This window comes from Bufo bufo, chromosome 8 (assembly GCF_905171765.1).
Source record: "Bufo bufo chromosome 8, aBufBuf1.1, whole genome shotgun sequence".
Taxonomy (NCBI): domain Eukaryota; kingdom Metazoa; phylum Chordata; class Amphibia; order Anura; family Bufonidae; genus Bufo; species Bufo bufo.
This window is the reverse complement of record NC_053396.1, coordinates 151,502,091-151,517,925: the sequence shown is the minus strand read 5'-3', so window position 1 is coordinate 151,517,925 and position 15,835 is coordinate 151,502,091.

Sequence of the window (15,835 nt, the reverse complement as noted above, 5' to 3'; positions counted from 1 at the left end):
CATTGTATTACAGGCCCAAAAAATTATGCATTCAGAGTACATAACAGAACAAGTAAGTATGTGCCTGGAGGTAGATTACACGGTCATTGGATATCAATTTTCCAGCAGGTCAGTGTACTATAGGCCCCAAAAATGATATATTCAGCAAACATAAAAGAACAAGTAAGTATGTGGCTTGAGGTCGGTTACACAATCATTGGATATTCATTTTCCAGCAGGCCAGTGTACTACAGGCACCAAAAATTATGCATTCAGCGTACATAAAAGAAAAAGTAAGTATGTGGCTTTAGGTAGATTACACGGTCATTGGATATCAATTTTCAAGCATGCCAGTGTACTACAGGCCCCAAAAATTATGTATTCAGCGTACAGAAAGGAACAAGTAAGTATGTGGCTAGAGTTAGATTACACGGTCATTGGATATCAATTTTCCAGCAGGCCAGTGTACTAAAAGGCCCTAAAAATTATGCATTCAGCGTACAGAAAAGAACAAGTAAGTATGTGGCTTGAGGTAGATTACACGGTCATCGGATATCAATTTTCCAGCATGCCAGTGTACTACAGGCCCCACAAATTATGCATTTAGAGTACAGAAAAGAACAAGTAAGTATGTGCCTGGAGGTAGATTACACGTTCATTGGATATCAATTTTCCAGCAGGTCAGTGTACTATAGGCCCCAAAAATGATATATTCAGCGAACATAAAAGAACAAGTAAGTATGTGGCTTGAGGTAGGTTACACAGTCATTGGATATCAATTATCCAGCAGGCCAGTGTACTACAGGCACCAAAAATTATGCATTCAGCGTACATAAAAGAACAAGTAAGTATGTGGCTTGAGGTAGATTACACGGTCATTGGATATCAATTTTCCAACAAGCCAGTGTACTACAGGCCCCAAAAATTATGCATTCAGCGTACATAAAAGAACAAGTATGTGGCTGGAGGTAGATCCCATGGTCATTGGATATCAATTTTTCAGCAGTCCATTTTCTAATAGGCCCCAAAAATTATATGGTACTATAGGCATCAAAAATTTTGTATTCATCGTACATAAAAGAACAAGTAAGTATGTGGCTTTAGGTAGATTACACGGCCATTGGATATCAATTTTCCAGCATGCCAGTGTACTACAGACCCCAAAAATTATGCATTCAGCGTACAGAAAAGAACAAGTAAGTATCTGGCTGTAGGTAGATCCCATGGTCATTGGATATCAATTTTCCAGCAGTCCAGTTTGCTATAGGCCCCAGAAATTATGCATTCAGCGTACATAAAAGAACAAATAAGTATGTGGCTGGACATAGATCCCATGGTCATTGGATATAAATTCTCCAGCAGTCCAGTTTACAATAGGCCCCAAAAATTATGCATTCAGCGTACATAAAAGAACAAATAAGTATGTGGCTGGAGGTAGATTACACGGTCATTCAATATCAATTTTCCAGAAGGCCAGTGTACAACAGGCCCCAAAAATTATGCATTCAGCGTACATAAAAGAGCAAGTAAGTATGTTACTGGAGGTAGATTACACAGTCATTGGATATCAATTTTCTATCAGGCCAGTGTACTACAGACCCCAAAAATGATGTATTCAGCGTACATAAAAGAACAAGTAAGTATGTGGCTTGAGGTAGGTTACACGGTCATTGGATATCAATTTTCCAGCACCAAAAATTAATACAGGCACCAAAAATTATGCATTCAGTGTACATAAAAGAACAAGTAAGTATGTTGCTGGAGGTAGATTACATGGTCATTGGATATCAATTTTTTAGCAGGCCAGTGTACTACAGGCCCCAAAAATTATATATTCAGCGTACTTAAAAGAACAAGTAAGTATGTGGCTTTAGGTAGATTACACGGCCATTGGATATCAATTTTTCAGCATGCCAGTGTACTACAGACCCCAAAAATTATGCATTAAGCGTACAGAAAAGAACAAGTAAGTATGTTGCTGGAGGTCTATTAGACGATCTATAGATATTAATTTTACTGAAGGCCAGTACAAATAGAGGTCAAATACAGATGTTTAAGTATCTGGCTGGAGGTAGATTACATGGTCATTGGATATCAATTTTCCAGCAGGCCAGTGTACTACAGGCCCCAAAAATTATGCATTCATCGTACAGAAAAGAACAAGTAAGTATGTGGCTGGAGGTAGATTACACGGTCATTGGATATCAATTTTCTATCAGGCCAGTGTACTACAGGCCCCAAAAAGTATGCATTTAGCGTACATAAAAGGACAAGTAAGTATGTTGCTGGAGGCCTATTAGACGATCTATGGATATCAATTTTACTGAAGGCCAGTACAAATAGAGGTCAAATACAGATGTTTAAAAGAACTAAAAATATAAAATTTGGTTAAAAACATGGCTAACGGAATATTCCCCCCCTTGAAACAACTTGTAATGATAATCTTTGAAACACGTGGTCGTCACAGGTGTTGAATTCCTCCTAGGCCCAAAACATTAGTCATTCAATGGACAGAAAAGGGCTTTTATGCTGCTATATTTAACTAAGACAGGGACCATTATTTGTTCTGGGTGGTGGCGGAAATTTGTGGGATGTCATGAGGAAATTAAATTAAACGTGGTCGTCACAGGTGTTGAATCCTCCGAGATCCATGCCTCATTCATTTTTAGAAATGTGAGGTAGTCCACACTGTTGTGAGCTCGGACAGGACACTGGACGAGGGGCAAGCCAAGAGTTTTATAGCAAATTGAGCCAGCTCTGGCCACAGGTCAAGCCTGCACACCCAGTAGTCCAGGGGTTACTCGCTTCTCAGAGAGTCTACATCGGCTGTTAACCTGATGTAGTCAGACACCTTTCGGGCTAGGCGTTCCATGAGGCTGGATCCGGAGGGCGGCTGTTGATGGGTTGGCTGCAAGAATGATCTCATATCCGAACTGACCAACACATCTTCAAACCGCCCTCTTTTTGCATGCGCTGTTGGATTGATACCCACAACTGTTTCTCTGTGTGTGGAAATTCCTCTGCCAACGCCCACAAAAGCAGAATGCAGCATTTCTCGAAGTAAGGCCTGGAAGTGCTGCATTCTGACAGCCCTCTGTGATGTTTTTAACATGTCCGCCATTTTGTGTTCGTACCGGGGGGTCTAAGTACGTTGCCACCAACTACTGGTCCTTTTTATACGGGGGTCCCTCTTCAAACACTGGAGCATGAATGCCCCCATTTGCACTAAACTGGAAGCGGTGGAGTGGCCTGGCTCCTGCTCATCGTCCAGAATAATGTCATCCTCGATCTCCTCCCCCCCAGCCACGGACAACACCATGGATCCCAGGAAAGTTTAAAGCATGCTCTTCTTGTTCCTCCTCTGCCATGGCACCATCCTCCTCTGACTCATCTTCAGACTCCTGTTGATCTGTCTCAGATGGAGTAGCCCCACCTCAGAATTCATCCAGAATTGCGACTTCCTCATCTTCCTGCTCCTGCTCCTCGACGGCTTGATCAATGACACAACGCAATGCATGCTACAGAAAGAAGGCATAAGGTACGATGTCACTGAGGGCGTCCTGGCTGCGACTGACCAGTTTAGTGATCTTATCAAATGGCCGCAGAAGTCTGCATGCGTCGCACATGAGCAGCCACTGGCGCTGTGAAAAAAAACAAGCTCCTCAGAACCTGTCCTGTCGCAGTGTTCGTACAGGTAGTCGTTAACTGCACGTTTCTGCTGGAGCAGCCTATCAAGCACATACAAGGTGGAGTTTCATCGCATTGGGCAGTCAAAAATCAGAAGTCTGACGGGCAGGTGGTGTCGCCGCTGAACATTACCAAGGCGAGCCATGGCCATGTAAGATCTTCTAAAATTGCCAGAGATTTTCCTGGCCTGCTGCAAGACTTCCTGGACCCCGGGGTATTTGGCAATGAATCGCTGCACGACTAAGTTCCGGACGTGTGCCATGCACGGCACATGTCTCATTTTTCCCTGTTTGAGCGCGCTCAGCAGATTGGCACCGTTGTCGCACACCACTTTACCAACTGTCAAATTGAGCAAGGTTAGCTACTGATCGGCCTGTGACAGCAAAGCGGAAAGGATTGAAGGACCAGTGTGGCTCTTGGCTTCCAGGCACAACAGCCGCAGCACAGCATGGCAACGTTTCAACTGACACGTCAAATAGATTCCGGGGAGCTTGGGGGGCATAGCAGAAAATGCATTAGCAGTGGAAAAGGAGGAGTCAGCCGAGGAGGAGACGGAGGATGGAGTAGGAGGAGGAGAAGAAAAGGCTGGCATGCATGCAATCGGTGGCGGTAACACCAATTCCACACGGGTGCCACGGGTTGCATGATTGATGGCCGACAGAAGGTTCACCCAGTGGCCAATAAAAGTTATGTACCTTCTCTGCCCGTGTTTGCTAGACCAGGTGTCTGTGGTCAGATATATCTTAGCACCGACACTGTGTGCCAGAGATGCATTCACTTGCCGCTGAACATGGCCATATAGGTCCGGGATGCCCTTCTGGGAGAAATATTTCCTTCTGGGGACCTTCCATTGCGGTGTGCCAATGGCCACAAAGGCCTCCGAGTCCACCAGTTTATATGGCAGTAGTTGGCGGGCTAGAAGTTCCGACAAGCCAGCGGTCAGCCGATGGGCAACAGGGTTATCCGGCGTCATCATCTTTTTTCGTTTGAACATTTGCGCCACAGAAGCCTGCCTTTTGCCATATAAACACGACAACGGAACGGTGGAAGGTGGAGAGTGGAGGACAAATGGAAGGAGAGAGGAGAAGGAGAAGAGGCAGGACGTAGAGCGCCGGGAGTGTGGCTTTGTGGGTTCTGACGGCGTTACTTCCACTGGGATTGGTAATGGGAGGGCAGTTGCCTTCTTAAGGCGTCTTCCCTAGGTGAGTGTTAGGCTTTCCGCGACTTATGCGTTGACAGCACAGGCTGCAGATGGCAACACTATTGTCAACAGCAGACACGTTAAAAAAAGCCCATACTGCGGAGCCATGTGCCGGCATCCTGGGAGCGCCAGATGTGACTGTGCATGGTGGATGGCTCGTTCCAGATACATTAGCAGTCTGCTTTGTGCAATGTACAGTCATGGCCAAAAGTTTGGAGAATGACACAAATATTAGTTTTCACAAAGTTTGCTGCTAAACTGCTTTTAGATCTTTGTTTCAGTTGTTTCTGTGATGTAGTGAAATATAATTACACGCACTTCATATGTTTCAAAGGCTTTTATCGACAATTACATGACATTTATGCAAAGAGTCAGTATTTGCAGGTTTGGCCCTTCTTTTTCAGGACCTCTGCAATTCGACTGGGCATGCTCTCAATCAACTTCTGGGCCAATTCCTGACTGATAGCAACCCATTCTTTCATAATCACTTATCAGAATTAGTGGGTTTTTGTTTGTCCACCCGCCTCTTGAGAATTGACCACAAGTTCTTAATGGGATTAAGATCTGGGGAGTTTCCAGGCCACGGACACAAAATGTCAACGTTTTGGTTCCCGAGCCACTTAGTTATCACTTTTGCCTTATGGCACGGTGCTACATCGTGCTGGAAAATGCATTGTTCTTCACCAAACTGTTGTTGGATTGTTGGAAGAAGTTGCTGTTGGAGGGTGTTTTGGTACCATTCTTTATTCATGGCTGTGTTTTTGGGCAAAATTGTGAGTGAGCCCACTCCCTTGGATGAGAAGCAACCCCACACATGAATGGTCTCAGGATGCTTTACTGTTGGCATGACACAGGACTGATGGTAGCGCTCACCTTTTCTTCTCCGGACTAGTGTTGAGCGCGAATATTCGAATTGCGAATTTTTTTCTCGAATATCGCAATTTCGAGATTTCGCGAATATTTAGAATATCGTTCTATATATTCGCGAAATAGAATATTCGTTTTTTTTATTTTTTTTTTTATTATATTTTTTTCTTTCCCACTTCCCTAAAATTGTTCTTACCTGTCCTTTGGATTCCTGGCTTCCTGGCTGCTCCAGTCAGTGGCGTTTTCAACTTACTGCTATATTCCATATTAGCTAAATTACAATCTAATCTATATGTGTATTTTACGAAATTTCGCAATAGTCGCAATTGCGATGCGAGTAATATAACACGAAATATTCGCATGAAGATTTCAACTTAGCACTGCTATACTCCATATTCTAGCCTAATATGGAATATAGCTGTGCTAAGTTAGCACTGCTATATTCCATATTAGGCTAGAATATGGAGTATAGCAGTGCTAAGTTGAAATCTTCATGCGAATATTTCGTGTTATATATTATATAACACGAAATTTTCGCATGAAGATTTCAACTTAGCACTGCTATACTCCATATTCTAGCCTAATATGGAATATAGCAGTGCTAACTTAGCACAGCTATATTCCATATTAGGCTAGAATATGGAGTATAGCAGTGCTAAGTTGAAATCTTCATGCGAAAATTTCGTGTTGTATAAGTCGCATCGCAATTTCGACTTTTTCAAATCTTCTTAATATTGCTCTAACTTCGTCTTTTAGAAATTTCGTAATATTGCTCTAACTTCGTCTCTTAGAATATTACGAATATTCTAAAAGACGAAGTTAGAGCAATATTAAGAAATTTCGTAAAATACACATATAGATTGTAATTTAGCTAATATAGTGCTATAATCCCTTTTTTTTCCTGTAATTTTTTTTTGCCTCTTCTGAACCTAAGTTTTGTAAAATATGTACACTATTAAAAATTATTACTATAGCAGTATATTAGCTTAAATACAATCTATGTGTATTTTACGAAATTTCGTAATATTGCTCTAACTTCGTCTTTTAGAATATTACGAATATTCTAAAAGACGAAGTTAGAGCAATATTAAGAACATTTGCAAAAGTCGAAATTGCGATGCGAGTAATATAACACGAAATAGTCGCATGAAGATTTCAACTTAGCACAGCTATATTCCATATTCTAGCCTAATATGGAATATAGCAGTGCTAACTTAGCACAGCTATATTCCATATTAGGCTAGAATATGGAATATAGCTGTGCTAAGTTGAAATCTTCATGCGACTATTTCGTGTTATATTACTCGCATCGCAATTTCGACTTTTGCAAATGTTCTTAATATTGCTCTAACTTCGTCTTTTAGAATATTCGTAATATTCTAAGAGACGAAGTTAGAGCAATATTACGAAATTTCGTAAAATACACATATTAGCCTAGCCATAGTCATTAGCATAGGAACGTTGCCTTATACTATCAAGATAAATTTTCGCAATATGCGAAAAAAAAAATTCGCGATAATTGGAATAATTGCGAATATTCGATTTCGACGAATATAACACGAATATTCGTGCGAATATTCGCGAAATATCGCGAAATCGAATATGGCACCTCCCGCTCATCACTACTCCGGACAAGCCTTTTTCCAGATGCCCCAAACAATCGGAAAGAGGCTTCATCGGAGAATATGACTTCGCCCCAGTCCTCAGCAGTCCATTCACCATACTTTCTGCAGAAGATCAATCTGTCCCTGATGTTTTTTTTTGGAGAGAAGTGGCTTCTTTGCTGCCCTTCTTGACACCAGGGCCATCTTCCAAAAGTCTTCGCCTCACTGTGCGTGCAGATGCGCTCACACCTGCCTGCTGCCATTCCTGAGCAAGCTCTGCACTGGTGGCACTCCGATCCCGCAGCTGAATCCTCTTTAGGAGACGATCCTGGCGCTTGCTGGACTTTCTTGGATGCCCTGAAGCCTTCTTAACAAGAATTGAACCTCATTTCCTTGAAGTTCTTGATCCTATATATTGTTGATTGAGGTGCAATCTTAGTAGCCACAATATCCTTGCCTGTGAAGCAATTTTTATGCAACGCAATGATGGCTGCACGCGTTTCTTTGCAGGTCACCATGGTTAACAATGGAAGAACAATGATTTCAAGCATTACCCTCCTTTTAACATGTCAAGTCTGCCATTTTAACCCAATCAGCCTGACATAATGATCTCCAGCCTTGTGCTCGTCAACATTCTCACCTGAGTTAACAAGACGATTACTGAAATGATCTCAGCAGGTCCTTTAATGACAGCAAATGAAATGCAGTGGAAAGGTTTTTTGGGATTAAGTTAATTTTCATGGCAAAGAAGGACTATGCAATTCATCTGATCACTCTTCATAACATTCTGGAGTATATGCAAATTGCTATTATAAAAACTTAAGCAGCAACTTTTCCAATTTCCAATATTTTTGTCATTCTCAAAACTTTTGGACACGACTGTAAGTTCTGCCTGCTTCTCCTCCTTCTCCTCCCTCTCTGCTGATCCGTCTCTCCCTCTGAACTCCCCTCCTCTTACTCTCTTGTGGGCACCCATGTGACGTCCATTGACATGTACTCATCGTCACCTTCACCACCACTGACATTAGAGATCTTGGAGTAGGCAGCAACAGTGGGGACCACCCTCCTTGGGCTGATATGGGTACTGTCGTCAGACTACTGGGTGGTGACCATTAATACCTCCTCTTCCTGATCCGATGCCAACAATTACTGCGCATTGATAAGGTCTTGTAATGGATGGGAAAATAATTCCTCTGAATTGAGCAAAGGGGATATGGTGGTGGTGGTGTCTTTGGGGGTGCATACAGCAGAGAGTGAAGAGGGTGCAGATAGAGAGGATGAGGAGGGTGCAGAAGCGAAAGGCTGAGTGAGCCACTTAACCAAGTCTAGTGTGTTCTTTGACGTAATCGCACGCAGCTTCTGCAACATCCCACTTAGGCTCCGGCCTGGTGCTCCTGCCCAACCCCTACCACCCCTGCGGAATGGCCTGTCTCTTCCTATGCCTGTAATTTTTAAAATGACCCTGTGACAAAAGTCCCTATAGAAGAGCAGTATTTCTGGAAGAAGGTATATCACACCTTCCTTAATCAGTTTTTTTGGGGGGCAACTGGTATTAGGGATCGACCGATTATCGGTTTTACCGATATTATCGGCCGATATTGAGGATTTTGACCGTTATCGGCATCTATTTTGCCGATATACCGATAACGTATTGGGAACACAGAACGCGCTGCTCTCAGCGCTCTCTGTGTTCCCTCCGCAGCACAGGGGAGAAGGAAGCAGTGTCTCCCTCCCCTGTGCTGCTGCTGCCGCCAATGAGAGGAAGAAGTACAAGAGAAGGGGAGGGGCTCTGGCCACCGCTCCACCAATGAAGATGCCTCTCTCATTAATTCATATACAGGAGACGGGAGCTGGCTGCAGAATCACATAGCCGGCTCCCGGCCTCTATGAGCGGAAGCTGCGGTCCACGGTAGTTAACCCCTTAGGTGCCGCGGACCGCAGCTACTTGTCATAGAGGTCGGGAGCCGGCTATGTGATTCTGCAGCCAGCTCCCGCCTCCTGTATATGAATGAGAGACTTATCTTCATTGGTGTGATGTAGCAGGCTGGTTTTAAATCTGTAGAGAAACAGATGGGCGCACCATAGGGTAATTCTGTGGGTGTATAATGGTGAACAAAAAGAATTGGCAAGGCTCACCTTGTGTGGTTGTGCGGATATAGGCACAACACTATTGTAGTTATTTTCAAACAAGCCTGGACGTCTGGATATGGCGGTCTGCAGCCTCGGGACCACGAGGGATCTTCAAAAGGAGAAGCCTGGAGCCCCCAAGAAGATAGTAGTGCAAGAAAACAAAACACGTCCCACGGCGCGAATTACCATCTACCAGTCACCAGGGTAAAGAAGGAATCTTTTAATGCAGCAATACAACGCGTTTCGGGGAATCACTCCCCTTCATCGGGTACAAAAGAGCTACAGCTCTTTTGTACCTGATGAAGGGGAGTGATTCCCCGAAACGCGTTGTATTGCTGCATTAAAAGATTCCTTCTTGACCCTGGTGACTGGTAGACGGTAATTCGCGCCGTGGGACGTGTTTTGTTTTCTTGCTTTATCTTCATTGGTGGCGCAGTGCGCCCCCCCAAGCCCCCCAGTATTAATCATTGGTGGCACAGTGCGCACCCCACCCCCATCCCAATAGTAAAAACATTGGTGGCGCAGTGCGCCCCCCCAAGCCCCCCAGTATTAATCATTGGTGGCGGAGTGCTCCCCCCACCCCCATCCCAATAGTAAAAACATTGGTGGCGCAGTGCGCCCCCCCCCCACCCAGTATTAATCATTGGTGGCAGTGGCCACAGGATCCCCTCTCCCCTGCTCCTCCGATCAGAGCCCCAGCAGTGTAATCCTGGGGCTCCGATCGGTTACCATGGCAGCCAGGATGCTACTGAAGCCCTGGCTGCCATGTTCAGCTCCCTGCTGCTGTGTGCACAGAGCACAGAGCAGCAGGGACAGTGTGAGCTCCTATTCACCCTGATAGAGATCTATCAGGGTGAATAGGACAAGGGTTCTAGTCCCTAAGGGGGCTAAAAGTTAAACAAAAAAAACCACAAAAATATTAAGTATAAATGAAAAAGATTTACAAAAAAAAATAAAAAATACACGTTAACAATAAACATATAAATTTGTGTAGGAAATTTATTTTTTCTCAAAAATAAAAATACCCAGAATATCAGTATAAATTATCGGCTATCGGCCTGAAAGTTCACAAATAGGGATGAGCGAACCCGAACTGTATATTTTGGGGTGTCTGTGACACGGACCCGAACCCGAGCATTTTCGTAAAAGTCCGGGTTCGGTTTTCGGCGCTTTCTTGGCGCTTTTTGAAAGGCTGCAAAGCAGCCAATCAACAAGCGTCATACTACTTGCCCCAAGAGGCCTACTATTGGCATGGCTGTGATTGGCCAGTGCAGCATGTGACCCAGCCTCTGTATAAGCTTGGGTCACGTAGCGCTGCACGTCACTCTGCTGATACAAGCATAGGGAGAGGTTGCAGCTGTGACGTTAGGGCGAGATTAGGCAGATTAACTCCTCCAAAAGACTTCATTCAGTGATCAATCTACAGCTGTGGATCATTGAACTGCTTCTATTCAATTGCTCAGTGTTTTTAGGCTGCCCAGAGCGTTTTTCAGTCACTTTTTTCTGGGGTGATCGGCAGCCATTTTGTGGCTTGTGGTGCGCCAGCACAAGCTACCACCAAGTGCATTTAACCATCAATAGTGTGGTTATTTTTTGCTATATCCTACATCAGGGTCAAGCTTTCATCAAGTGCATTAAGGCTAAGTTCACACTTGAGCGTTTTACAGCGCGTACAAACGCGCTGTAAAACGCTCAAAGCATGAAAACCAATGCTTCCCTATGGCCCTGGTTCTCACTTGAGCGTTTTACAGCGCGTTGAAAAACGCCCTACGCTCAAACAAGTTCTTGAGCTTCTTTGGGGCGTTTTGTCGCGCGTTTGCAGCCGTAGGACACTGCAGTCAATCACACAAACGCGCGTAATACGCGCGTTCACCATGGACAAAAACGCGCACAAAAACACGCGACAAAAACGCGCGTTAAATGCGCATATCAAATGCGCTCAAGTGTGAACCCAGCCTTAACCATCTATAGTGTGGTTATTTTTTGGCCATATACTACATCAGGTGCAGGCTGAGCCTGTGTCACCCAAGTGCATTTAACCATCAATAGTGTGGTTATTTTTTGCTATATCCTACATCAGGGTCAAGCTTTCATCAAGTGCATTTAACCATCAATAGTGTGGTTATTTTTTGGCCATATACTACATCAGGTGCAGGCTGAGCCTGTGTCACCCAAGTGCATTTAACCATTAATAGTGTGGTTATTTTTTGCTATATCCTACATCAGGGTCAAGCTTTCATCAAGTGCATTTAACCATCAATAGTGTGGTTATTTTTTGGCCATATACTACATCAGGTGCAGGCTGAGCCTGTGTCACCCAAGTGCATTTAACCATTAATAGTGTGGTTATTTTTTGCTATATCCTACATCAGGGTCAAGCTTTCATCAAGTGCATTTAACCATCAATAGTGTGGTTATTTTTTGGCCATATACTACATCAGGTGCAGGCTGAGCCTGTGTCACCCAAGTGCATTTAACCATTAATAGTGTGGTTATTTTTTGCTATATCCTACATCAGGGTCAAGCTTTCATCAAGTGCATTTAACCATCAATAGTGTGGTTATTTTTTGGCCATATACTACATCAGGTGCAGGCTGAGCCTGTGTCACCCAAGTGCATTTAACCATCAATAGTGTGGTTATTTTTTGCTATATCCTACATCAGGGTCAAGCTTTCATCAAGTGCATTTAACCATCAATAGTGTGGTTATTTTTTGGCCATATACTACATCAGGGGCAAGTTGAGCCTGTCACCCAGCGCCTAAAAAATAGGCCTCACATTTATATTAATCCAAATCTGTCATTACTGCTTTAGCTGGTCAAGTTATTTAGTGTCCGTCAAAGCACAGTTTTTGTTCTGGGTTGAAAAACAATTCCCAAATTTGCAATTCTCAAAATTAGTGGTTTCTGCTGTATCAGACCTACTTTAAATCTATCCCTAAAAGGGACAATTAGATTCAAGGTGCTGATAGGGTCATTCTGAAAAAATTAACACACACGCTACAGTGCAGATACAAGTCTAATTCTGTGATTAAACGTATACCTGTCACACAGCGCATAAAATATAGGACTCACATTTATATTCAGCTAAATCTGTCATTACTGGTGTGCCTGTATTAGTGTAATACGGTACCTAAATAGATAGCCAGACAGTGTTAGGTGTCTGTTAAAAAAGGCCTGAATTTTAATTCAATACATTGGCCCGAATAATATTTTTCTTATTGTGGTGAACGGTAACAATGAGGAAAACATCTAGTAAGGGACGCGGACGTGGACATGGTCGTGGTGGTGTTAGTGGACCCTCTGGTGCTGGGAGAGGACGTGGCCGTTCTGCCACAGCCACACGTCCTAGTGTACCAACTACCTCAGGTCCCAGTAGCCGCCAGAATTTACAGGGATATTTGGTGGGGCCCAATGCCGTTCTAAGGATGGTAAGGCCTGAGCAGGTACAGGCATTAGTCAATTGGGTGGCCGACAGTGCATCTAGCACATTCACATTATCTCCCACCCAGTCTTCTGCAGAAAGCGCACAGATGGCGCATGAAAACCAAGCCCATCAGTCTGTCACATCACCCCCATGCATATCAGGGAAACTGTCTGAGCCTCAAGTTATGCAGCAGTCTCTTATGCTGTTTGAAGACTCTGCTGCCAGGGTTTCCCAAGGGCATCCACCTAGCTCTTCACCAGGGGTGGAAGAGATAGAATGCACTAACGCACAACCACTTATGTTTCCTGATGATGAGGACATGGGAATACCACCTCAGCACGTCTCTGATGATGACGAAACACAGGTGCCAACTGCTGCGTCTTTCTGCAGTGTGCAGACTGAACAGGAGGTCAGGGGTCAAGACTGGGTGGAAGACGATGCAGGGGACGATGAGGTCCTAGACCCCACATGGAATGAAGGTCGTGCCACTGACTTTCAGAGTTCGGAGGAAAAGGCAGTGGTGAGACCGAGCCAACAGCGTAGCAAAAGAGGGAGCAGTGGGCAAAATCAGAACACCCGCCGCCAAGAGACTCCGCCTGCTACTGACCGCCGCCATCTGGGACCGAGCACCCCAAAGGCAGCTTCAAGGAGTTCCCTGGCATGGCACTTCTTCAAACAATGTGCTGACGACAAGACCCGAGTGGTTTGCACGCTGTGCCATCAGAGCCTGAAGCGAGGCATTAACGTTCTGAACCTTAGCACAACCTGCATGACCAGGCACCTGCATGCAAAGCATGAACTGCAGTGGAGTAAACACCTTAAAAACAAGGAAGTCACTCAGGCTCCCCCTGCTGCCTCTTCTGCTGCTGCCGCCTCGGCCTCTTCTGCTGCTGCCGCCGCCTCGGCCTCTTCCTCCGCCTCTGGAGGGACGTTGGCACTTGCCGCCCAGCAAACATGGGATGTACCACCAACACCACCACCTGCGTCACCAAGCATCTCAACCATGTCACACGGCAGCGTTCAGCTCTCCATCTCACAAACATTTGAGAGAAAGCGTAAATTCCCACCTAGCCACCCTCGATCCCTGGCCCTCAATGCCAGCATTTCTAAACTACTGGCCTATGAAATGCTGTCATTTAGGCTGGTGGAGACAGACAGCTTCAAACAGCTCATGTCGCTTGCTGTCCCACAGTATGTTGTTCCCAGCCGGCACTACTTCTCCAAGAGTGCCGTACCTTCCCTGCACAACCAAGTATCCGATAAAATCAAGTGTGCACTGCGCAACGCCATCTGTGGCAAGGTCCACCTAACCACAGATACGTGGACCAGTAAGCACGGCCAGGGACGCTATATCTCCCTAACTGCACACTGGGTAAATGTAGTGGCGGCTGGGCCCCAGGCGGAGAGCTGTTTGGCGCACGTCCTTCCGCCGCCAAGGATCGCATGGCAACATTCTTTGCCTCCTGTCTCCTCCTCCTCCTACTCAGCTTCCTCCTCCTCTTCTTCCACCTGCTCATCCAGTCAGCCACACACCTTCACCACCAACTTCAGCACAGCCCAGGGTAAACGTCAGCAGGCCGTTCTGAAACTCATATGTTTGGGGGACAGGCCCCACACCGCACAGGAGTTGTGGCGGGGTATAGAACAACAGACCGACGAGTGGTTGCTGCCGGTGAGCCTCAAGCCCGGCCTGGTGGTGTGCGATAATGGGCGAAATCTCGTTGCAGCTCTGGGACTATCCGGTTTGACGCACATCCCTTGCCTGGCGCATGTGCTGAATTTGGTGGTGCAGAAGTTCATTCACAACTACCCCGACATGTCAGAGCTGCTGCATAAAGTGCGGGCCGTCTGTTCGCGCTTCCGGCGTTCACACCCTGCCGCTGCTCGCCTGTCTGCGCTACAGCGTAACTTTGGCCTTCCCGCTCACCGCCTCATATGCGACGTGCCCACCAGGTGGAACTCCACCTTGCACATGCTGGACAGACTATGCGAGCAGCAGCAGGCCATAGTGGAGTTTCAGCTGCAGCACGCACGGGTCAGTCGCACTGCGGATCAGCCCCACTTCACCACCAATGACCGGGCCTCCATGCGAGACCTGTGTGCCCTGTTGCGCTGTTTCGAGTACTCCACCAACATGGCCAGTGGCGATGACGCCGTTATCAGCGTTACAATACCACTTCTATGTCTCCTTGAGAAAACACTTAGGGCGATGATGGAAGAGGAGGTGGCCCAGGAGGAGGAGGAGGAAGAGGGGTCATTTTTAGCACTTTCAGGCCAGTCTCTTCGAAGTGACTCAGAGGGAGGTTTTTTGCAACAGCAGAGGCCAGGTACAAATGTGGCCAGACAGGGCCCACTACTGGAGGACGAGGAGGACGAGGATGAGGAGGAGGTGGAGGAGGATGAGGATGAAGCAGGTTCACAGCGGGCTGGCACCCAACGCAGCTCGGGCCCATCACTGGTGCGTGGCTGGGGGGAAACGCAGGACGATGACGATACGCCTCCCACAGAGGACAGCTTGTCCTTACCTCTGGGCAGCCTGGCACACATGAGCGACTACATGCTGCAGTGCCTGCGCAACGACAGCAGAGTTGCCCACATTTTAACGTGTGCAGACTACTGGGTTGCCACCCTGCTGGATCCCCGGTACAAAGACAATGTGCCCACCTTACTTCATGCATTGGAGCGTGATAGGAAGATGCGCGAGTACAAGCGCACGTTGGTAGACGCGCTACTGAGAGCATTCCCAAATGTCACAGGGGAACAAGTGGAAGCCCAAGGCGAAGGCAGAGGAGGAGCAAGAGGTCGCCAACGCAGCTGTGTCACGGCCAGCTCCTCTGAGGGCAGGGTTAGCATGGCAGAGATGTGGAAAAGTTTTGTCACCACGCCACAGCTAACTGCACCACCACCTGATAAGGAACGTGTTAGCAGGAGGCAACATTTC